Source organism: Oncorhynchus mykiss, chromosome 24 (genome assembly GCF_057628025.1).
Source record: "Oncorhynchus mykiss isolate SJ-2025 chromosome 24, ASM5762802v1, whole genome shotgun sequence".
In the NCBI taxonomy this organism is placed as follows: Eukaryota; Metazoa; Chordata; class Actinopteri; order Salmoniformes; family Salmonidae; genus Oncorhynchus; species Oncorhynchus mykiss.
Window position 1 is genome coordinate 2,080,070 of NC_143045.1, and position 23,832 is coordinate 2,103,901.

At 42.2% G+C, this 23,832-nt stretch overlaps 1 pseudogene across 1 annotated transcript in view; it reads left to right on the forward strand.

The window, feature by feature from the left end:
* The first annotated feature begins 5,612 nt into the window (after positions 1-5,612).
* The window catches only part of LOC110503444 (uncharacterized), a 33,741-nt pseudogene continuing 15,521 nt past the window's right edge, over positions 5,613-23,832 (forward strand). The window contains exons 1-2 of the transcript XR_016491467.1: positions 5,613-6,852; positions 23,330-23,448. The product of XR_016491467.1 is annotated as an uncharacterized LOC110503444 (transcript). The remainder of the gene's footprint in view (positions 6,853-23,329; positions 23,449-23,832) is intronic.

Consider the following 23,832-nt stretch of genomic DNA (forward strand, 5'->3'; position numbering starts at 1 on the left):
TCCTTGGGTGTTTTGAACCATTTGTGAATATGGGCACAGAATCCTGATATACAGACATCTATTTTACAGACATCTATTAAACAGATTAGATGGATCAACCCCCTCCCTATCTTTCCCCGAGTCTCTCCAACACGTCTAGATGAACAACTGGAGGTGGAAGTAGCCATAGTGGGTTCACAGGAATAGCTACATTAGGGCTAAATTCCCTTCTCCCTCATCTGGTTATTACCCCACCCAAAGCTTGTGTTCTGTCCTCGCTCATGTTCCCAGCATGTCTGTAAAATCCCTTTTGCAGGATAGTCTCCGACCTGGAACGTTATTTCAATCATGCCCAGGTGTGGCAGACCTGGGGCAACTCCCTCTCCAAGTAGACCAGCCAAGGGGGAGGAATCTGCAATAAATAAATCAGAAAACACAAAAGGAGGGAGAGGCACAGCACACTATTGAAAATCATGTAACATAGAGTAAAGCACACAAATTATGATAAAGGTCACTGGAAACTCTAAATAAATATAAAATATACACAAAAAGGGCTGGTTTCCAATTGGGGGAAAAAACAAAGGGATGGCAACATGTGACAGGCAATTAATGGCACTATCAGATATAGAACACTGAAGCCAACTAGGATAAAGCTCAATGGTTGCTTCCCACCAGTCCCTGTCATGAGTCAACAACTGGGTGAGCCTGGAAAAACTCAAGTTCCTTCTGAATCCCCTCAGTCTGGGGCAGAGACTATGCCTACTGTGCTTAAAACGAAGAGTACACAGACATGGAAAGTAGGCCTCTGTTAAAGACCTCCTCTGAAAACAATGGTAGTATATATTATCAGGGTCTGGCTGCACTTGGTTGAATGTTCCATCTGACTAGAGTTCTCTAATCAGTTCTGGAATACCTCATGGAACACTCAGGATCATGGAGGCACTCGGCTACATTCACAGACTAGTGCTATAAGACTAAATATAGTTTACATGTTGTCAGTACTGTTTTGACTGTGAGCCAACCCTGTCTGTTCTGCCTCAAAGTTGCGTATGTATCGGTTTTGTTGGTTAACAGCCCACCCATCGATATTACTCTCACCTCATATGAGCTCATCTGTTCCAATATCTCTATACGAGTCATATTTATATGTGAATTAGTATAAACAGCCATAATGTCATTGATCTGCAGTCGTCATGCCAACACAGATGGTTTAACCATTGACTGCAGCCAGGACACATCCTTCACTAATCTCATCCTGCTTGAATGTGTGTGAAAGGTCACCACAACTCTTTTAGGTAACTAGCTAGTTGTCATTGACAGAGCTTCTGTGGTGAATTATGTAGGCTATTCCAGGTAGCCAAAAACAGTGGAAGAATATGTTACAGGGAACGTCCTCAAAAGTGGATAACAGTGGCGTACCGCAAGGTCTGAGCAAGGAAGGAAACAGCTAACTTCCTACAATTCTACACATTTTGCCATGGGAAAATGAAAACATTTAACTGTTTTAAAGCTCATTTCGTGCAATTCTACTCACATTGACATGGAGCAGAGAGAAAAAATGGGCAGTTTTAATCTAATGCTATTGTTCACATTTTGCTATGAGGTTGAGAAGATTTATTAGAGTTTTTAAAGCAAATTTCTTGTCATTCAAAAAAAAGAAATTGCCATCACTTTTGACATGTTCATCTAAAGCATTGTACACTTTAGTTCTATATTTGTGGTTTCTAGGCAGTTAGCCTATGTTCATATTGCGCCTTGTTTTCATTGATGCTGATTTGGTTGGTGACACTGATTTAGTGTATGGGTATGTGTACCACTAGATAAAGGCCGGGAGAGTCCTGTTATCTCTTAATTTGATGAGGAAGCATCAAATTAAGAGACAAGGGAGACATCCAGTTCTAGATTAAGGCCATCTGCTTCTGCTTGTGCAGGCGGTTGACTTCTGAACATACTGCAGGTTATTACACATCCCAGGCACACACACAAGTGCATTCACACTCAAGCGTTTGCACACTCAAGCGCACATACACACACGCACATACCCATGCACATGACTAGTGTATACAAACACACACAGACACAAACGCGCACACACACTTGCATTATACACTTCCATTCTGTATTTGTGGTTTCTAGGCGGTTAGCCTATATTGAAAATGCTACTGGTTTTCATTGATATTAATTTGGTAAGTGGTATGGATTTGGGGCATGCATATGTGTATGCGTATGTGTTCCACTGGATAAAGGCAAGGACACGCCCGTTATCGCTTAATTTGATGAGGAAGCAAGGGTGAAGATTAACCTTGGATTTTGAAAACAAGCTGGCAGCATTTCAGTACACAGCACAAAGTTTGACGCAACTGGATAAGCAGCGAAACATAGTACTCATTTCTCACGGCCACTCTTTGACCTGGCAAAACGGCAAACAGAAACCGGCTTAAGAACAGTCCGCTAATTCTGAACATCCAATGCAAATAAATAGCACATTCCTAGAATTTGGGGAGAATTGCAGTGAACCGTAAAGCGAAGTTGATGATGATGTGACGAGAGCTAAATACCTATCAGTCCAATATCAGTACCATGGTAGGATTGATATGAAGAAATCCTGTAATCTGAACTGGATATATTGGGTTACCGCTTTCAACCCACCAGTCCCCCATGTTACCTTACCTCTCAGGCCCCATCAATGATTCAGTAGGCCAGGGAAAGTGCTGGTCTCCTGTACCCCACTGACTCTCACTGAGTCTGGGACAGCAGTAGCAGGACTGTCCAGGACTGGGATGATGCTAAGGAAGTCAGGGCCAGGGGTCTGCAGGTGGCCCACCCTGCTGCTTTGGTGGCCTGTATGTCTGTGTGAAGGAGCACCCTGTCTATGACCACAACAGAACGGAGAAATCCAGGGAGATGGCCAAGAAAGGCCAAGAAACAAGGTAGGCTGTCTGTGTGTCTCTGCATGCTTAGATAGACCTGGATATTGAGAATAATTGTGATCTTATTGTTAGGCTATTGTGTTTTAACTGTGTGTGGCATGAGAGACAAAAGCTGACTATGCCACCTTGTGACAATATATCAATACCCTTGGTGGTACACTACCACTACCATCTCATGTGGTAAAACTCTATTTATTCAATCAGGAGACTATTGTCCAGTGGGAAGTCCCACACCAGTGCAATGTCTGAAGGGTACGTTTGGGCCGACGGTTGGTGCTAGATCCATGGACAGCTGGCTCAGCTGCCCAACCAACCACTACTGCCCCGCGGTCTGCTCTGCACTCCAGCCTGCCCTGTGGAGCCTGGGCACAGTAGCCCCTACCTAGCCAGGACAGATGTATTTATGTTTCGTATCGTGTATCAATGACTCTGTCCTATCAGTCTTTCGTAGTACCAGGCACACAGGTTTCATGCACGAACAGTTAACACAATATGCTGTATCCACTTGATTCATGGGTACAATCAACATAGCCGGAGTCTAATTTCCATCCGTGTCAGTCACCCATCCATGTCAGTCAGGAGCCTTCCACTCAGCAGTTGATGTTCAAAAGGGAAATGACTGTAGGTACTCGGAAGGACTTCCAGTTATTGGAGATTGAGTGTCGATCTAAGCATTTTGTTGATGTCAAATCAAATTAAATCCAATTGCATTTGTCACATGCTTTGTAAATAACAGGTGTTTACTAACAGTGAAATGCTTACTAACTGGACTTTCCCAACAATGCAGAAAGAAACATAGGAAAATAATAGAAAAATAATAGGAATAAAAACACAATGAGTAACAATAACTTGGCTATATACACGGGGTACCAGTACCGAGTCGATGTGCAGGGGTACGAGATAATTGAGGTAAACATGTAAATTGTCACTCCTGCTCTCGCTCTTCCCCCCTGGCACTCGAGGATGCCAGGCTGCCCTGCATTACGCACTCCTGCCACCATCATTACGCACACCTGCCTTCCCTCGTCACGCGCATCAGCGATTCATTGGACTCTCCTGGACTCAATTACCTGTTTTTTTAAATCTCCACCAAATCTGTCTGTTCTCCAGCTCCTTTCCCGCTTCAGCATTGATTGTTGTCAGTCTTTGTGTTACCCAGTTCTGATGCCGTTCCTGTCCTGTTGCATGTCCATTCCAAATTAAATGTAAACTCCTCGTGCCTGCTTCTCTTCTCCACCGTCGTTCCTAACATAACTATACACAGTACCAGTCAAAAGTTTGGACACAGGTCATTCAATGTTTTTTTTTTTTTTTTTTTACTATTTTCTACATAATACAGAATAATAGTGAAGACATCCAAACTATGAAATAACACATATGGAATCATGTAGTAACCAAAAATGTGTTAAACAAATCAAAATATATTTTATATTTGAGATTGTTCAAAGTAGCCACCCTTTGCCTTTGATGACAGCTTTTCACACACTTGGCATTCTCTTAACCAACTTCACCTGGAATGCTTATCCAACAGTCTTCAAGGAGTTCCCACGTATGCTGGGCACTTGTTGGCAGATTTTCTTTTACTCTGCGGTCCAACTCATCCCAAACCATCTCAATTGGGTTGAGGTCGTGTGATTGTGGTGGCCAGGTCATCTGATGCAGGACTCCATCACTTTCCTTCTTGGTCAAATAGCCCTTACACAGCCTGGAGGTGTGTTGGGTCATTGTCTTCTTGAAAAACAAATTATAGTCCCACTAAGCGCAAACCAGATGGATGGCGTATCGCTGCAGAAAGGTGTGTCAGCCATGCTGGTTAAGTGTGCCTTGGATTCTAAATAAATCACTGACAGTGTCACCAGCAAAGCACCCCCACACCATCACTCCTCCTACTCCATGCTTCACTGTGGGGACATGCAGAGATCATCCGTTCACACAAAGACACTCCGGTTAGAACCAAAAATCTCAAATTTGGACTCATCAGACCAATGGACAGATTTCCAACAGTCGTTGCTCGTGTTTCTTGGCCCAATCAAGTCTCTTATCATTGGTGTCATTTCGTAGTGGTTTCTTTGCAGCAACTCGACCATGAAGGCCTGATTCACGCAGTCTCCTCTGAACAGTTGATGTTGAGATGAGACTGTTACTTGAACTCTGTGAAGCAGTTATTTGGACTGCAATCTGAGGTGCAGTTACCTCTAATGAACTTATCCTCTGCAGCAGATGTAAGTCTGGGTCTTCCTTTCCTGTGGTGGTCCTCATGAGAGCCAGTTTCATCATAGCGCTTTGCAACTGCACTTGAAGAAACTTCCAAAGTTCTTGAAATGTTCTGCATTGACTGACCTTCATGTCTTAAAGTAATGATGGACTGTCATTTCTCTTTGCATATTTGAGCTGTTCTTGCCAGAATATGGACTTGGTCTTTTACCAAATAGGGCTATCTTCTGTATCTCACCCCTTTCTTGTCACAACACATCAGATTGGCTCAAACGCATTAAGGAAAGAAATTCAAAATGTTTACTTTTAACAGGGCACACCTGTTACATTTTTTTTTCAATTACTAGCAAGCATCGGTCAATACTGAAGCCACCTTTTCAAAACTATTCACAGTCTGCGTTACCAACATGCATCTTGGCCAAACAGTTAGTCTCTCCCCCAAACAGCCACCACTAACATTGAGTGGCTGCTGCCAACACACTGACACTGACTCAACTCCAGCCACTTTAATAATGGGAATTGATGGGAAATTATGTAAATATATCACTAGCCACTTTAAACAATGCTACCTTATATAATGTTACTTACCCTACATTATTCATCTCATATGCATACGTATATACTGTACTCTATATCATCGACTGTATCCTTATGTAATACATGTATCACTAGCCACTTTAAACTATGCCACTTTGTTTACATACTCATCTCATTTGTACATACTGTACTCGATACCATCTACTGTATCTTGCCTATGCTGCTCTGTACCATCACTCATTCATATATCCTTATGTACATATTCTTTATCCCCTTACACTGTGTACAAGACAGTAGTTTTGGAATTGTTAGTTAGATTACTTGTTGGTTATTACTGCATTGTCGGAACTAGAAGCACAAGCATTTCGCTACACTCGCATTAACATCTGCTAACCATGTGTATGTGACAAATAAAATTTGATTTGATTTGATTTGATTTGGTTAAATAAAGGTGTTCTCAACTAAAACTCACTCAAATCACTTCATACATGTCTCAAAATAAGCACGTTCGACCATAACACTGGCAACAATTTTCACTCAGAAAGCACACATTGTCACTCTTAACACAGTGACCTAAAAAACACTAACAGGGAGCATTACATAAATGAACATAAATGAAGTTTGAAGGATTTTCACAAATATCAGTATTTCATTGTAGAATAAGAATAACACCTTTTCCCTTTATTAACTGTACTAAAGTATATGTAACAAGAATGAATCAGAAATGCAGCAATTTGCTTCAATAGCCTTTATTTTTTCTATATTTTGCATATAGTAATTTACTTATATGTACAGTACTGTGAGGGTTCTAGTTCTCCCTCTCTTCTGCATTTGGCCACAAGTTCTCATCAACATCACATCTTATGTCTTCTCTGGCGATGCATCTTGGAAAGTATCTCCTGGAATGTCTAATCCAACCCTGGCAGTCTTCAGGAGAAGTGTCTCCACACCCTGGCAGTCTTCAGGAGAAGTGTCTCCACACCCCACATTCATGGCATCCAGTAAGGACATCTGGTCATGTGGATGATGGTCATAAACCTTCCACCTCCATGCAGAGAAAACCTCCTCTATGGGGTTTAGGAAGGGGGAGTACGGAGGCAGGAATAGTACTGACATCCTGGGATGTGCAGCAAACCAGTCGGTGACTGCAGCAGAGTGGTGGAATGCCACATTATCCCACACAACAACGAAGGTAGGTTTCATGCCCCTCTCTCCTCTGCTGGCACAAGTCGATTATGCAGGTCATCCAGAAAATAAATGAGCCTCTATATTGTAGGGGCCAATGAGTGGTTTGTGTAACAGCAAACCATCATTGGACAGTGCTGCACATTGTGATGTTAGCTCCTCTTTGGCCTGGGACATCCACGGTTGCTCTCTGTCTAATCACATTTCTTCCCCTGTGGCATGTTTGTGCCAGGTTGAATCTAGCTTCATCCACAAAGATGAATGTATGTGCAGTTTTCCAGTACTTTACATTGTACATAGCTGTGTATGTACCTGTTTGGTTATTGAACAGACATCTTACCTGGACATATTGATACCGGATGTCACGTTCTGACCTTAGTTCCTTTGTTATGTCTTTGTTTTAGTTTGGTCAGGGCGTGAGTTGGGGTGGGGAGTCTATGTTCTTTTTTCTATGTTGTGTTTATGTGTTTGGCCTGGTATGGTTCTCAATCAGAGGCAGGTGTCGTTCATTGTCTCTGATTGAGAATCATACTTAGGTAGCCCTTTCCCACCTGTGTTTTGTGGGTGATATTTTTTCTGTTTTAGTGTTTTACGCAACTTACAGGACTGCTTCGGTTTTTGTTTATTTTCACATTGTTATTTTGTATTTTCAGTATAATAAATCATCATGAACACATACCACGCTGCGCATTGGTCCGACATTTCATACTCCTCGTCAGAGGAGGACGAAGAATATCGTTACACCGGAGACCTTTCACACGTTCACCGTTTCTCTCAAAGGGTACAGTGTACAACTGCTTCATCCTTCTTTCATGTTTCTCTAGGACTCTGGCAATTGTTGTTGTGCTGACCGTATTCACATTTCCAAAAGTGATATCTGCCAGCACTCTGTCCCAAATTTCCAGCAGTTTTATTGCATTTTTGCCAATTACCATGTCAACAATGGCAATTTCCTGAGCATCTGATAATATTCTGCCTCTCCCTGCTGTGGGAGCCAACCTTTGGATCCTACTGAAAAACACAAAACAATCAATATATTTCAAAATGTCAGTACATGTAAAAATGTGAACATACTGTATTGTACTGTAATATGTAGTTCAATTATCATTGAAGAATGCACATCTCACCTGTTGTTTTTCCGGAAAATTTGTACTATTGACGCAACGTTGCAGATTTGGTTGCACCCTTGCCTCTCTCAAAAGAGACCATTGTTTACACCATGGTCAATAATTGTGTCCCTTATCTCATCAGAGACCATGGTGTTCCTCATGGTGTTCCTCTCCTTTGTCCTGCATGCATTCTCCCTCTCCCTGCCACTCTTCTTTCCCCACCAACCTGTCTTCCTTTATCCATGTTTCCAAACTAAATCATTCCGAAGCCGTCCTCTTTTGTCTGTTTGGTAACGAGACTGGAAACAGGATACTTGGGTAGGCTTTCAGCTGAAATTACAATCAGCTGTGTTTGGAATGATTAAATATTCTGCTGAGATTTTCTATATGTTTCTATCTGATTCCTGCATAAATGCACATCTGCCATCATTCTGTTTTGAATGTGTTTTTAACAGTTTTGGAAACAGTGTGTTAGTATTCGAAAATGTGCTGCAAATATATAGTTTTGCAGGTGGTGGAGTATGAATGAGAAGAGTTAATGGATTTTGGAGAATGCGGTCATTGAATGCATTTTGTGTGAAAACAGTGAAAAATGATTCACAGTTTGGTCCACATACACTTCTGTTTTGCTGACTGTGAAGAGTTGACAGTGTGACTTCAGTTTTGACCAATGCATGTTAGCAATTGAAAAAAAACTGTAATTGAAATGCATTCCAGATGACTACCTCATGAAGCTGGTTGAGAGGATGTCAAGAGTGTGAAAAGCTGTCATCAGGGCAAAGGGCGGCTTTTTTGAAGAATCTCAAATATAAAATACATTTTGATTTGTTTAACGCTTACTACATGATTCCATACGTGTTATTTCATAGTTTTGATGTCTTCACTATTATTCTACAAAACCCTTATATTAGTAGGTGTGTCCAAACTTTTGACTGGTACTGTATATGGTAGAGGTAAAGTGACTAGGCAACAGGACAGATAATAAACAGTAGATGCAACATATGTGAGTGTGTGTGTGTGTGTGGTGACAGTATGCCTGTGTGCGTGTATATGTTTTGTGTGTGTGCGTGTGTGCATGTGTTGGAGAGTGTCAGTGTTAGTTTGTGAGTGTGGGGGAGAGTCCAGGGTGTGTGCTTAGAGTCAAAAGAGCTAGTGCAAAATATTGAATGTCTATATGTGTGTGTTGGTGTGTCTGTGTTTATGTGTGGGTGTATGACAGTGTTGGTGATTGTGTGTGTGGGCTTGCGCCAATGTAGGCCAGCAATGGGCAGTGCCAGCGATGGGCAGTGCCAGCGATGGACACACACACAAACTCTACCTGTGTGCAGTACAGGTGTGTTAATAATACTTTTTTGATAAATCAATTTGCTTTACCATGAAATGCGTACAAAAACCATGGGAACTGTTTCCATTGATCGATTCTATTATGTGTACAATCACAGACAATGTACAGATGGAACTGTAGAAACATGGATGTCTACTCTGTACTTGTCCAACCAATAATTTATATATACACTAGATAAGTCGCGAGGGGGCTTTTTTTTCTTCCAAGGAAAGCAATCCGGCTTTTTACTTAAAACCTGAAAGTTGTAATAGTAAAATGCACAAGGTGCACTTTTGAAATGTTGTAGTGCATCATCTGTTTTCCTCTTATGTCAGTCATTGCATACCTTAGAGATCGATTTATAACTTGTCAGAAATATCCAGATCAACAAGCCCATGTCAGCTAATGGTTTTTAGCTCGGTTTTTAAGCCCATAGATTTTGTTGTCATGCTCGAGTCACTCAAATATCACATGAGTAGACCTATAGACATAGCAACATTTATAGAATTGTTTAAAACCTGCAAAATGTTCTCTCCGCCAACAAGAGGGGTGTGAACAGCCTGGGTCATGAACAGCGCTTGTGCCCATGGCGTACATGCGCAGTGGGGGTGAAGGATTGTTCCCCAATGCTGGAAGGGGGGTCTGAGTGAAAACGTTTGGGAACTCCTGCACTAAATGACTGACAGGGGGTGCTGTTTTGAAGGCACCACGTCTCCATCTGGGCAGTCTCCCACCATTGTAAAAAATATTTTGGAAGCTATCGAAATGCATTTATTCATGTCTGCATTTGTTTTTGCCACATTTATTATATTATTCTGTCACTGGCCAATACATAGCATCAGCAATCCAGGGTTTATATACATCAACGAGTACAACTTAATGTGAAACCTTTTTCCCTTGACTGGCTGCTGCTCATTCCCAGCCCTTTCCTTTAGTCTGTGGGTCAACAGATCCCAAATGTTCCTCTCTTTCTCTCCCAGGCGTGTCTCATTCAGGGGACTACCAGGGCTTTGATGGAGCTCTGGGCCTGTGTCTGTGCAGGGAACCCCTAGAGAGAGCAGTATGTGGGGGCTGGTGTAGGAGCAGGCCCAGCTGGCACTGCATTTAGTGTGTGCTGCTGTAGACTGGCAGCTTGCAGCTGGTCTATAGCAACTCTGAAGGCCAGGTAAGCCATGATAACTTTAGGAAAGAGTTGTATGGCGAACACATTATGCACACAAGGCACTATGCAAACACACACATGATTATTTGTGTCTCTGAAATGAAAACAGCAAGTGAAAGATGTCTGTCATTGAACAACAAAATGGATATATAGCATTTTGGAATGAAACTCTTCAATTACAAACACTTGATCCTGTTCCCTTAACTCCAACCAACATCCATAGGACCATTTTAATGATAAAGTATACAGTACGACTAGCTTGAGTTACAACTTAGCTTATACAGTCACACACAATGTACAGAAGATGCAATGAAAAACTTGGGATATCATATATTTGGATATCGTAGACAGCCACGTAGAGTAACACCCTGGCATTTTTATCAGTATACGGCCTGGTGTTTTCTCTAACAGGTGAACGTTTAAGGGAGTGTGATGCTGAAGACAGTGTTCAAAAGCTTGTGGGACACGCCGTAGGGTTCAGAATCCCCACAGAGCTGGGGTTGATAGTTCCTCCCCAGATGGTGTCTCTGCTGGACCAATCAGACTCAAACCAGCCCCTCCTTCCTCTCTGATACCAGAGTCACCTGGTAGCAAATAGCAATGGGAGGGATGAATATGAATGAACAAATGAACAAACCAACAAAGAAACAAATGGAGGAATGGATGGATTAATTTAATTCATTCATTCATCTCAGAGATAATGTTTTATCAGTAACCGTGTGTGGACAGTAAAATTATAATAACATGTAGGTTTTGTATCATTATCTGACAATAGGTCATCTGTTGAGTTGCTTTGCTCTGGAAATAACTTCTAAATCTCATTGAAGAGACCAAGGAACCCTGCATCTTTAAAAAAGCAGACACACACAAAGACAGTCATTGTTATTATTGGTCCAACTATGGGTTAAGGGCCAACTGTTACTGGGCCCACTCTGTATCCGTGGAGCTCACCACTTGTCTGCACTGTGTACACAGGAAGGGAGACATTGTGGCGACCGGCACACTGCAAGATCCCCTGGGAGTCCAAGCGTAATCAAATGCACTTCTGATAGTACAGTATGGAAAAACCCCTATTTGCAACAATTATTTTGGCCTTTGTGTGTGTATCTGTATATGATCTGTATTTTATTTATCCTGTTTTTGCTACTGAGTTTCAAGCTTCCTGTCTTGTTGTCCAGAGAGAACCTGTACAATACCAACCGTGACTTTGACTGGGGTCCTCTGAGGCTGCTTACTGAGGACCTGACACTGGCCAGGACTCCCCAACACTCTTTTCCATGGTCTTCACTCAACCTGGGGTGTGTGCCTTCAAACTCAGTGGGCATCAATATGAAAACATGGTATTACAGCCATTTCTAACTGAAGTCTGTTCATAATCTACTTACTGGAAGTGCAAATCAATATAACGATTTTCTCTTTGATTTTGGCTGAGCCCTGTAACCCAGTTACCCTGTTTGCTTGAACAGGGCCTTAGATGTTCTTATGTAATGAACAAAATGGGTGAACGGTGCAATCGTTGCATAGTAATGCCCCGCTCTTCTTTATTGATTTCCTTTATTGCGTCATGGAGTAACTTTAAACAGATAAGTGAAATCCATAAGCCTTCCAAATATCTAAAGCACATATGCTCACGTGCTCCTCCTACAGTATGTGAGGGTAATGCCAGCAGGTGGACAGTGCTATGAGGCTGAACTGTTCTTCCCCACTGTCCCCTGTCATGTGACAAGGATGGGCATCGACAAGAGACGCCACCTGCTCCTACTGGTTGGTGACAGGAGCAGTGGCGACCCGTCATTCAGGGCAGGTGGGACAAAGCCTGTTTTGAGCCTCACATTTTCAGCAGCAAATTCTTTTGTTTATTTTATTTGGGGAGAAGGGATGCCTGTTTTGTTATTTTGGCATTAATACATGTCACATATTAGTTTGCAAACAATGTAAAAAATATCTATATATAATTGAGTTAATACAAACATGTTCTCTTTTGTTTTCTTGAGTAAGGCAACTCCAAAATGCAGGTGTTTCAGCCTAGCTCAGTGCTTTCTGTGGTGGTGGGGCAAGCCATCAGAAAATACGGAGCGTTGCGCCGTGATTGGCTCAGTGTTCTGTCACTCATGGGGACACTACAGTACGTCACAACCAAGTCTAAGGGTAGAGCTAGAAAAATCTAGCCCCTTGGGGGCTGACAGAGTTACATTCAAGAAGGCTAAAGGTCATTGGCCCCAGATAAAATGACATCAAATCACGTTACATGTACAGTAGCTTTGATTGGACTGATCATGTCAACATCATACTTTCAAAATCTTAGCTAGCAGTCATCATCATGAATTAAGTCGACAATCTACTGGCAAATCCTTTTTAATCCTTGTCACATGAAGATAAATTATTTGAGAAATTATAGATAAAACTAATCGGTGTTCCTTGGCCATTGGACATAAACATTACACAACAAGTTGGAAATAGCAAATTCAACAATGAGTGGTTTGGATGGAATCAGTGACAGTGGCAAACTGCAAGCATTGCAAAGCAATCACTAGCCTGCTATTCAGTGGAGTGGCTGTGTGGTCCCAAATCTGGGATTAAGGGGCTCTTATCCAAGTTTAAAATGATTAACATTCAACATTGGCCATGCTGTCAATGAAGCATGATTTGTGTTAAGGTCAAAACAACCGGAACTCAGAAAACTTGACATCAGTGAGTTCAAGACAACTGGGAAGTCGGGAATACACGAGGTCCGACTGGGAAAGTACGCGTCGAACGGTCAGCCAACTCGGATTTGTAAATCCAGCCTCTTTAGAGATACGACCTGAAGATCAAAGATCATGATCATCATGAGTCGACCTGTTTTTTTCCAAGTTCCCAGTTGTTTTGAAACCACCATAAATCTAGAGAATGTCAGACTTTGATGACAAAATTTGCCCACGAAGGACCGCGCGTCACCTTCCTGTTCAAGTGAGCGCAGCACACCAAGGTGAGTCCAAAAATATATTGTATGCTGCTGCATAAATGATGCAATATGCCAGGGAGATTCAGGTGAAGTCGGACATTTATATACGTACACCTTAGGCAAATACATTTAAACTCAGTTTTTCACAACTCCTGACATTTAATCGTAGTAAAAATTCCTGTCTTAGGTCAGTTAGGATCACCACTTTATTTTAAGAATGTGAAATGTCAGAATAATAGTAGAGAGAATTATTTATTTCAGCTTTTATTTCTTTCATCACATTCCCAGTGGGTCAGAAATTGACATACACTCAATTAATATTTGGTAGCATTGCCTTTAAATGGTTTAACTTGGGTCAAACGTTTCGGGTAGCCTTCCACAAGCTTCACACAATAAATTGGGTGAATTATAGCCCATTCCTCCTGACAGAGCTGGTATAACTAAGTCAGGTTTGCCGGCCTCCTTGCTCACACACGCTTTTTCAGTTCTGCCCACACATTTTCTATAAGATTGAGGTCAGGACTTTGTGATGGCCACTCCAATACCTTGACTTTGTTGTCCTGAAGCCATTTTGCCACAACTTTGTAAGTATGCTTGGGGTCATTGTCCATTTGGAAGACCTGATGTCTTGAGATGTTGCTTCAATATATCCACATCATTTTCCTACCTCATGTCATCTATTTTGTGAAGTGCACCAGTCCCTCCTGCAGCAAAGCACCCCCACAACATGATGCTGCTAACCCCGTGCTTCATGGTTGGGATGGTGTTCTTCAGCTTGCAAGCCTCCCTTTTTTCCCTCCAAACATAACAATGGTCATTATGGTCAAACAGTTCTATTTTTGTTTCATCAGACCAGAGGACATTTCTCCAAAAAGTAAAATGTTTGTCCCCCTGTGCAGTTGCAAACTGCTGTCTGGCTTTTTTGTGGTGGATTTGGAGCAGTGGCTTCTTTCTTGCTGTGAGGCCTTTCAGGTTATGTCGATATTGGACTCGTTTTACTCTGGATATAGATACTTTTGCACCTGTTTCCTCCAGCATACTTACAAGGTCCTTTGCTGTTGTTCTGGGATTGATTTGCACTTTTCGCACCAAAGTGCGTTCATCTCTAGGAGACAGAACGCGTCTCCTTTCTGAGCGGTATGAAGGCTGCGCAGTCCCATGGTGTTTATGCTTGCGTACTATTGTTTGTACAGATGAACATGGTACCTTCAGGCATTTGGAAATTGCTCCAAACAGAAGTTTCTAAAGCCATGACATAATTTTCTGGAATTGTCTAAGCTGTTTCAAGGCACAGTCAATTATGTAAACTTCTGACCCACTGGAATTGTGATTAAGTAAGTCTGTAAACAATTGTTGGAAAAATTACTTCGGTCCTAACCGACTTGCCAAAACTCTAGTTTGTTAACAAGACATTTGTGGAGTGGTTGATAAACGAGTTTTAATGACTCCAACCTAAGTGTATGTAAACTTCCAACTTCAACTGTATGTAAACTGTAGCTAAGAAAGTAATACTACGTGTGTTGTGTAGTAAGATGTTATTAGGGTGAGGCACATGGGCTACTAATTTGTACTATGTACCCCTCTTAATTTTGCCTACTGTTCTGACTTAGTGGTGCACATGTAGCTTATAGCCTGTTTTAGAGAAATGTAATCATTGAATATTGTAAGAGCTTTCATTGTCTGCTTATATGCCCCCTTTATCTATCCTATGGTTCTGACTTGGTATCCAGGGAGAACACTGTAAGAACCGCCCATATTCTGAATTCTGTCGCTGTACATTTCAAAAGAGCTAAACAAATAGTTATATTGACTATGTCCTTTCTAGCTCTCTCATTAATGTCTTAATCAAAATGACGGATTGCCTCTTATGCCCTTATGCCATAGTCTGTACATCTCAATTGTCATTAGAAACCACATTTGTTTAAGCAAGTCAGCCATATCAGCTGTTTTTTTTAAAGGCAGTAAATGAGGCTGAATGAACTGTTTCGCTGCCAGACAAGGCTCTGCTGATAGCCAGGTTCATTTTTTATTTAACTTTTATTTAACTAGGCAAGTCAGTTAAGAACAAATTCTTATTTACAATATCGGCCTACCCTGGCAAAACCCGGACAACACTGGGCCAATTGTGCGCTGCTCTATGGGACTCCCAATTACGGCCGGTTGTGATACAGCCTGGAATCGAACCAGGGTCTGTCGTGATGCCTCTAGCACTGAGATGCTGCGCCACTCGGGAGCCCGTAGCAGTATTAGATGTTGGGACTGCTGATGGGAAAGCTTTATGTAGGCCCTAACAGTTTGTGGGCACCGTTTCTCAATCATTTTCTATTAAGGTATCTTTACTTTTACTCAAGTATGACAATTGGGCATTTTTCCCACCACTGTATTTTTCCTTTCTGTAATACAGAAGTGTTCTATTTGTGACACTCAAGGTGCAGGTTGATGGTCACCAGACCTGAATACTGAATGTTTTGGACTATTGTCATATCTGTTGATTACCACCAGAATGGAGGTACAAGGACCTGGGACACACTGATTATTCACTATTCTATTGTATTGATGACATTCTGTGAACACTGTGATTCTGTAGCAGCTGACAGTCACTGCCTTTTTTGTTTTGACTTCCTTACAAGCCTCTCTGTCTGGTGTTGACTAACTTTTAGCTTCTTGTGGAGCAAAGGTCACGCACATTGTACACACAATTATGTTTTTACACACAAGTCAGGCAGATTTGTATTCCCTCGTGTGGATCTTGTTCCGATAGTATGGCTGGCCAGAGAAAATTGCCAGTACTGTACGCTCCAGCTCCAGTACCCCATGAGTTCCAGGGTGATGACATTAAATAAGCACCACAGAAACCTCCAAGCCAGGATGACAGAGGCCTCTGTACAGCCCAGTGGAGTAGAATATATCCTCCTTACTCCCACTCACTCTTCACCCACCGTAGCCCATAGGCAAACAAGCTATTATACAACATTCGGACCATAGTATAGCAGCTCACACCTGCACCCTTTACTTACTACCTTACACAACCCACATAACAGTGAACCCTTAGGCATCCCAAAGCCACAACCAATCACACTGGTGTGGTGGTTGCAAAATTCCACCATTCAAATAATCACAAATACTACAACTGAAACGGTCTTGATCAAGTTGGACAATCAGCCCAAATACGCTTATATCTGTTATATTTATATTTTGCAAATTTATATTTTTACAAATGTACATTAGAATGAAGTCACTGCAGTGGTGGAAGAATAAGATCAGTATACAGAAAAATGTGCTCAGTAGCTGATTCAGCATAATATAGAATGGAATATAATATAGATTGTGAACCAATGATATTATAGACAGGGAAATCTGTCTATAATTTCATTGGTTCACAATCTATATTACAGTAATATCAGTAGCAGTGCGTGGGTAAAATCACTGGGGAAGCCAGAGAAAAAGCCATATTACAACCTAAAGTACCAGTCAAAAGAGTGGACACACCTCCTCATTCAAGGGGTTTTCTTTATTTTTTACTATGTTCTACATTGTAGAATAATAGTGAAGACATCAAAACTACTAAATAACACACATGGAATCATGTAGTAACCAAAAAGGTGTTCAACAAATCAAAATATATTTTCGATTTTAGATTATTCAAAGTAGCCACCCTTTGCCTTGATGACAGCTTTGCACACTCTTGGCATTCTCTCAATCAGCTTCATGAGGTACTCATCCCAAACCATCTCAATTGGGTTGCGGTTGCATGATTGTGGAGGACAGGTCATCCGATGCAGCACTCCATCACTCTCCTTCTTGGTCAAATAGCCCTCCAAAGCCTGGATGTGTGCTTTGGGTCATTGTCCTGTTGAAAAACAAATGATAGTCCCACTAAGCGCAAACCAGATGCGATGGCGTATCGCTGCAGAATGCTGTGGTAGCCATGCATGTTGTGTGCCTTGAATTCTAAATAAATCACTGAAAGTGTCACCAGCAAAGCACCATCACACCTCCTCCTCCATGCTTCATGGTGGGAATCACACATGTACGGCGGTTGGAACCAAAAATCTCAAATTTGGACTCAAACCAAAGGACAGATTTTTACCAGTCTAATGCTCGTGTTTCGTGGCCCAAGCAAGTATCTTCTTCTAATTGGTGTCCTTTAGTCGTGGTTTCAATTCAACCATGAAGTCCAGTCACTGGCTTCATCAATAAGTGCATCGATGACGTCGTCCCCACAGTGACTGCATGTACTACTCCAACCACAGAAGCCATGGATTACAGGCAACATCCGCACTGAGCTAAAGGGTAGCGCTGCTGCTTTCTAGGAGCAGGACTCTAACCCAGAAGCTTATAAGAAATCTCGCTATGCCCTCCAACAAACCATCAAATAGGCAAAGTGTCAAATCGTACTACACTCATCGGATGTGGCAGGGCTTGCAAACTATTACAGACTACAAAGGGAAGCACAGCCAAGAGCTTCCCAGTGACACGAGCTAAATTACTTCTATGCTTGCTTCGAGGCAAGTAACACTGAAACATGCATGAGAGCATCAGCTGTTCCGGACGACTGTGTGACCTTTAAACAGGTCATCATTCACAAGGCCGCAGGACCAGACGGATTACCAGGACGTGTACTCCGAGCATGTGCTGACCACCTGGCAAGTGTCTTCACTGGCATTTTCAACCTCTCCCTGTCTGAGTCTGTAATACCAACATGTTTCAAGCAGACCACCATAGTCCCTGTGCCCAAGAACACAAAGAAAACCTGCCTAAATGACTACCGACCCGTAACACTCACGTCTGTAGCCATGAAGTGCTTTGAAAGGCTGGTCATGGCTCACATCAACACCATTATCACAGAAACCCTAGACCCACTCTAATTTGCATACCACCCTAACAGATCCACAGATGATGCAATCTCTATTGCACTCAACACTGCCCTTTCCCACCTGGACAAAAGGGACACCTATGTGAGAATGCTATTCATTGTCTACATCTCAGTGTTTCAACACCATAGTGCCCTCAAAGCTCACCACTAAGCTAAAGACCCTGGGACTAAACACCTCCCTCTGCATCTGGATCCTGGACTTCCTGATGGGTCGCCCCCAGGTGGTAAGGGTAGGTAGCAATACATCCGCCACGCTGATCCTCAAAACGGGTTCCCTCTGGGGTGCGTGCTCAGTCCGCTCTTGTACTCGCTGTTCACTCATGACTGCACGGCCAGGCACAACTCCAACACCATCATTAAGTTTGCAGATGACAAAACAGTGGTAGGCCTAATCACCAAATATGACGAGACAGCCTATAGGGAGGAGGTCAAAGACCTGGCCGTGTGGTGCCAGGACATCAACCTCTCCATCAAGGTCATCAAGACAAAGGAGATGATTGTGGACTACAGGAAAACGTGGACCGAGCATGCTCCCATTCTCATCGACAGGGCTGTAGTGAAGTAGGTTGAGAGCTTCAAGTTGCTTGGTGTTCACGTCATCAACAAATTAATATGGTCCAAGCACACCAAGACAGTCGTGAAGATGGCATGACAAAACCTATTCCCCTCAGGAGACTGAAAAGATTTGGCATGGGTCCTCAAATCCTCAAAAGGATCTACAGCTGCATCAACTGGTTGCATCACTGCCTGGTATGGCAACTGCTCGCCTTCTGACCGCAAAGCACTACAGAGGGTAGTGCGTACGACCCAGTACAAAAATTGTCAAAGACTCCAGGCACCCTAGTCATAGACTGTTCTCTCTGCTACCGCATGGCAAGCGGTACCGGAGCGCCAAGTCCAGGTCCAAGAGGCTTCTTAACAGCTTCTACACCCAAGCCATAAGACTCCTGAACATCTAATCAAATGGCTACCCAGACTCTTTGCATTGCCCCCCCCCCCCCCCCCCCCCCCCCCCCCCCTTTACGCAGCTGCTACTCTCTGACCGCACATTGACTCTGTACCGGTTCCCCCTGTATATAGCCTCGCTATTTTTATTTTACAGCTGCTCTTTAATTATTTGTTACTTTTATTATTATTTTTTAAACTGCATTGTTGGTTAAGGGCTCGTAAGTAAGCATTTCACTGTAAAGTCTACACCTGTCGTATTCGGAGCATGTGACAAATAACATGTGATTTGATTTGATTTGATTCACGCAGTCTCCTCTGAACAGTTGAGGTGTTGAGCAATCTCTGTCCGGTGAAGTCCACAAAGCATATTGCACGTAACAAACAGTTAAATAATTTACAGCAAGTAAAATGTTTCCGACCTTTTCTGACTGATTAACAACTATTGATTTAGAACCACAGAGAGTTGCAAGTTGCAAAGAAAACAGGAGCTGCCTCCACTATTCCAGCACCATTTCAACTTCAATATTTCAACATCATCAAATCACCTATGGTTAGTCTAATACATTGACAACTAGAAGATACCAAAAACAATTTAGTCAAATCAACGTAAGCTAAATATGATTTGGCTGTCCATGGTACTGCTTTTTTTTCTGTGGGTGCATCAGTGCAAGTAGAAAAAAACATGTTGATTCACCCTAATGTAGAGAAACGCCAATGCCATCCTCCTCTCTTCCATATTGACGAAACGGTCTATGACTCGCTTTTAGGATTTGTTGTCATATGCTACCTGGCTAAAATGCTTGCTTGCTAGACTAACTTCCTTTCATGAATGGGTTTTTTAATTTATTTATTTTATTTTACCTTTATTTAACCAGGTAGGCAAGTTGAGAACAAGTTCTCATTTACAATTGCGACCTGGCCAAGATAAAGCAAAGCAGTTGACAATGACCATGACCCAGCTAGTTAACATTAGCCTACTAAATCTAGCTACATATTGAACTTCCATCCTCTCAGGCCAGGGGCAGAAAGTATGAATTTATGGTTGGATCAGAATCACCGTTATAATCATTGGCCAGTACGGAGAATTAAATAAAACCCACAAGTCAAAATCGCTATCTCCATCCATGGTTAATTAATGAAAGGGACAATTTTAGCCACCAGAGGACAATAACACAATGAGATGCAACAATTCAAGTTGTTTCTGTCTTTTGAAGTTTTGCTTTTGATGTGATGTGAATGGTGTGAAGCCAAATCCAAACTTGACACAATTGTGTGCCAGTCTAATTCACAGTTGAGCTCACTCAGTTTAGCTCTAGCTGACTGGCTATTATTGTATACTTTCTTTTATCAAGGGAGGCCTTGATGCTTGCTGGCGTCCCTTGCATTCAATGGTGGCAACAATGTCATACTCTTTTTGATCAGACTGCATCAGATAGGCCGAGATTTTTGTGGAAGGTACTACACAGCACACAGATTCCCTCGCACACTCAACGTCTGTCGAGATGTGTCAAGTTTCCTTGTAGGCCTGCCTATTTGGCGGGGATACTGTTAAGCCAGCTGTACATCCTATTGCCTGTTTATGTGACTTTTATTAAAGAATGTGAAACATTGTTGTGTCTGTTTGCTGCTTTTCATTAAATCATGCATACTGTAGCTGTTCTGTATATGGCCTAAAATGCATTTGTTCATATGGGCAGAATATTATCTATAGGCTATAGCAGAACAAATGTTTATCAGTTATGATAAATGCGCAAGAAAAAAATGTATCTATTACAGTTCGACATTTAGGCGATTCAAACATTTTTTTAAACTGTCACATGACTATAGAAATTGAAACATTGTTATTTTAGTGACATAAAGTAACAATAACCTGGGATTAAAGAGTTATATACCAACAAAAAAGGGTTCCAAAGGGTTTTTGCGGCTGTCCACATAGGAGAACCCCTTTTGGTTCCAGGTATAACTATTTTGGGTTCTAGGTAGAACCCTCTGTTGTAAAGGTTCTTGCTACCCTCAGCATTGCACTGCTACCCTCAGCATTGCACTGCTACCCTCAGCATTCATTATTCTTAGAGGTCAGAACAAGCAACAGAGACGCCCCAAAGTTTCAGAACCAGGGGCTCTGCCTTGAAGACAAGGGGCTGACGGGGGATCGCAAAATCATCGTATTCTACACAATTTCACGACTGGAGACATTACAATAATATTTTTTTAGGAGTAACCCAGTTACTTAGAAGTAACCCAACATCATTCTCTGCATATTGTAAAAAAAAAAGATACAAAAAAGTGTCTCCATTGCCTAGATATTTCCTTATATTGAAGAAGGTATGACACTGATGGTGTGATTTAGAATTTTGTGCAGTACTATTTACAGATTGCCAGAAACAGTGAAGACATTTCTCTTCTGATGAAAATATGTGTTAATATTTGGTGAACCTAAGATAAGATATGCAAGTCGGGTACAAAGGGAAGAAAATGATCTGAAGTTCTGTAAATGTATTTAAGAATTTGATCATTGCTGCTGTACTGCTGTAAATGTTTCAACACAGACTCATGAAGAAAAACGAACTCACCTCTCATTGGCTGTTAAGGACATGGGTGTCAAGCTTGACTCCTGGAGAGCAGCACATCAAATCAAATCCAATTGTATTATCACCTGTGTTGAATACAACTGCTGTAGACAGTGAAATGCCTTCTTATGAACCTTCCCCGACCTTCCCCAGAGTTGAAATATAATAATAAAACATAAAATAGTAACCAACACAAGAGAAATAAAATACACAAGAATTGGGCTATACACAGGGAGTACCAGTATCAGATTAATGTGTAGAGGTACAAGATATTTGAGGTAGATATGTACATGAAGGCAAGTTAAAGTGACTAGGCATCTGGATAGATAATATGAGTAAAATAAAGGACTGAGTAGCAGCAGCAAATTATGAGTGTAAAGGTGTGTGTAAGTATGTTTGTTGTGTATATAACGTCTAGAGAGTGTGCGTAGGGTCAGTGCAAGATAGAGTCAGTGCAAATAGTTTGTGTGTCATTAATTGACTATTTAGCAGTCTGGCTGTTTAGCAGTCTTGTGGCTTGGGGGTAGAAGCTGCCTGTTGGTCCGAGAGACGATGCTCCGGTACCGGTTTGCCGGAGGTAGCAGAGTGAACAGTCTATGGCTTGGGTCTTTTTTGGGCCTTCCTCTGACACCACCTGATATAGAGGTCCTGGATGTCAGGGAGCTTGGTCCCAGTGATGTACTGGGCTGTCCGCACCACCCTTTGTAGCGCTTTGCAGTCAAGGGTGTTGCAATTGCCATACCAAGCAGTGATGCAGCCAGCCAAGATACTGTTGATGGTGCAGTTGTAGAACTTTTTGAGGATCTGAGGGCCAATGCCAAATCTTTTCAGCCTTCTGAGGGGTAAGAGGCGCTGCTGTGCCCTCTTCATGACTGTGTGGGCATTTGGTCCATGTTAAGTTCTTAGTGAGCTCTCGACCCTCTTTCTCCTGAAAGTCCACGATCAGCTTCTTGGACTTAATGACGTTGAGGGAGAGGTTGTTGTCCTGGCACCACACTGCTAAGTCTCTGACCTCCTCCCTGTAGGCTGACTTATCGCCATCTGTGATCAGGCCTACCACCGTTGTGTCATCAGTAAACTTGATGATGATGTTGGAGTCGTGCACAGCCACGCAGTCGTGGGAGAATAGGGAGTACAGGAGGGTACTAAGCACACACCCAAGGGACACCAGTGTTGAGGGTCAGCGTGGCAGAGGTGTTGTTGCCTACCCTCACTACCTGGGACTGACCCACCAGGAAGTCCAGGATCCGGTTGCAGAGGGAGGTGTTCAGTCCCAGGGTCCCTAGCTTGGTGATGAGATTGTTTATCCTTGCCTTTAACAGAAGTTACATTAGTAACAGTAAACCTGGAAAGCAACAACCATGGAGAAATGAAAACCATTAGGAATACAGCAGCCCCTGAAAACGGGAGCTATGCACCCAAGTTAGATAGATCTTGCTATGCTTTGTGATCAGAGCTTTGTGGTACACAGTTAAGACCTTGAGTTTTCCCCATTCCTGACAATTTTACCTGACCAGAAAACAACTTTGGGCCCTATGATCTTTAATGCAGTGTTGTCCAGAGGGTGGCGTCACAGGCATCTGAGATGGCAGAGCAGGTGTCGAGGGAGTGCCAGCGGCAGGCAAAGCTTCTGAACACTGGCTCAGTCCTTAGCAAGGAGGACATCATAGGTGAGACCTCTTGCCATTCTGCACCAGGCTTGAAACCGAAGGCTTAATCTTTAACTAAGGATACAGTATCTTACAGTACAGGCACACAACAGTAGTCTCAGACAGATCAAAGGTTATATTCTAGGCTATATTATCTGTCCCTACTAAAGTTGAGAAGTTCAGAGAAATATACATTTTATATGAATGAAGATAAATAAATAGTACAGTGGTTACTCACACGAGTCACCCTGTTTTGTGTTGTGTTCACTCCAAAGCTATAACAAGTGAATTGACGCCACCTTGTGGTAGAAATATGTTTTGTGTTTGGCAATGGGTCAAAAAAGGGACAATTTATAATGTAAACCAGTCTACATTCAAGTCACATACATTTAGCTTCATAGACAC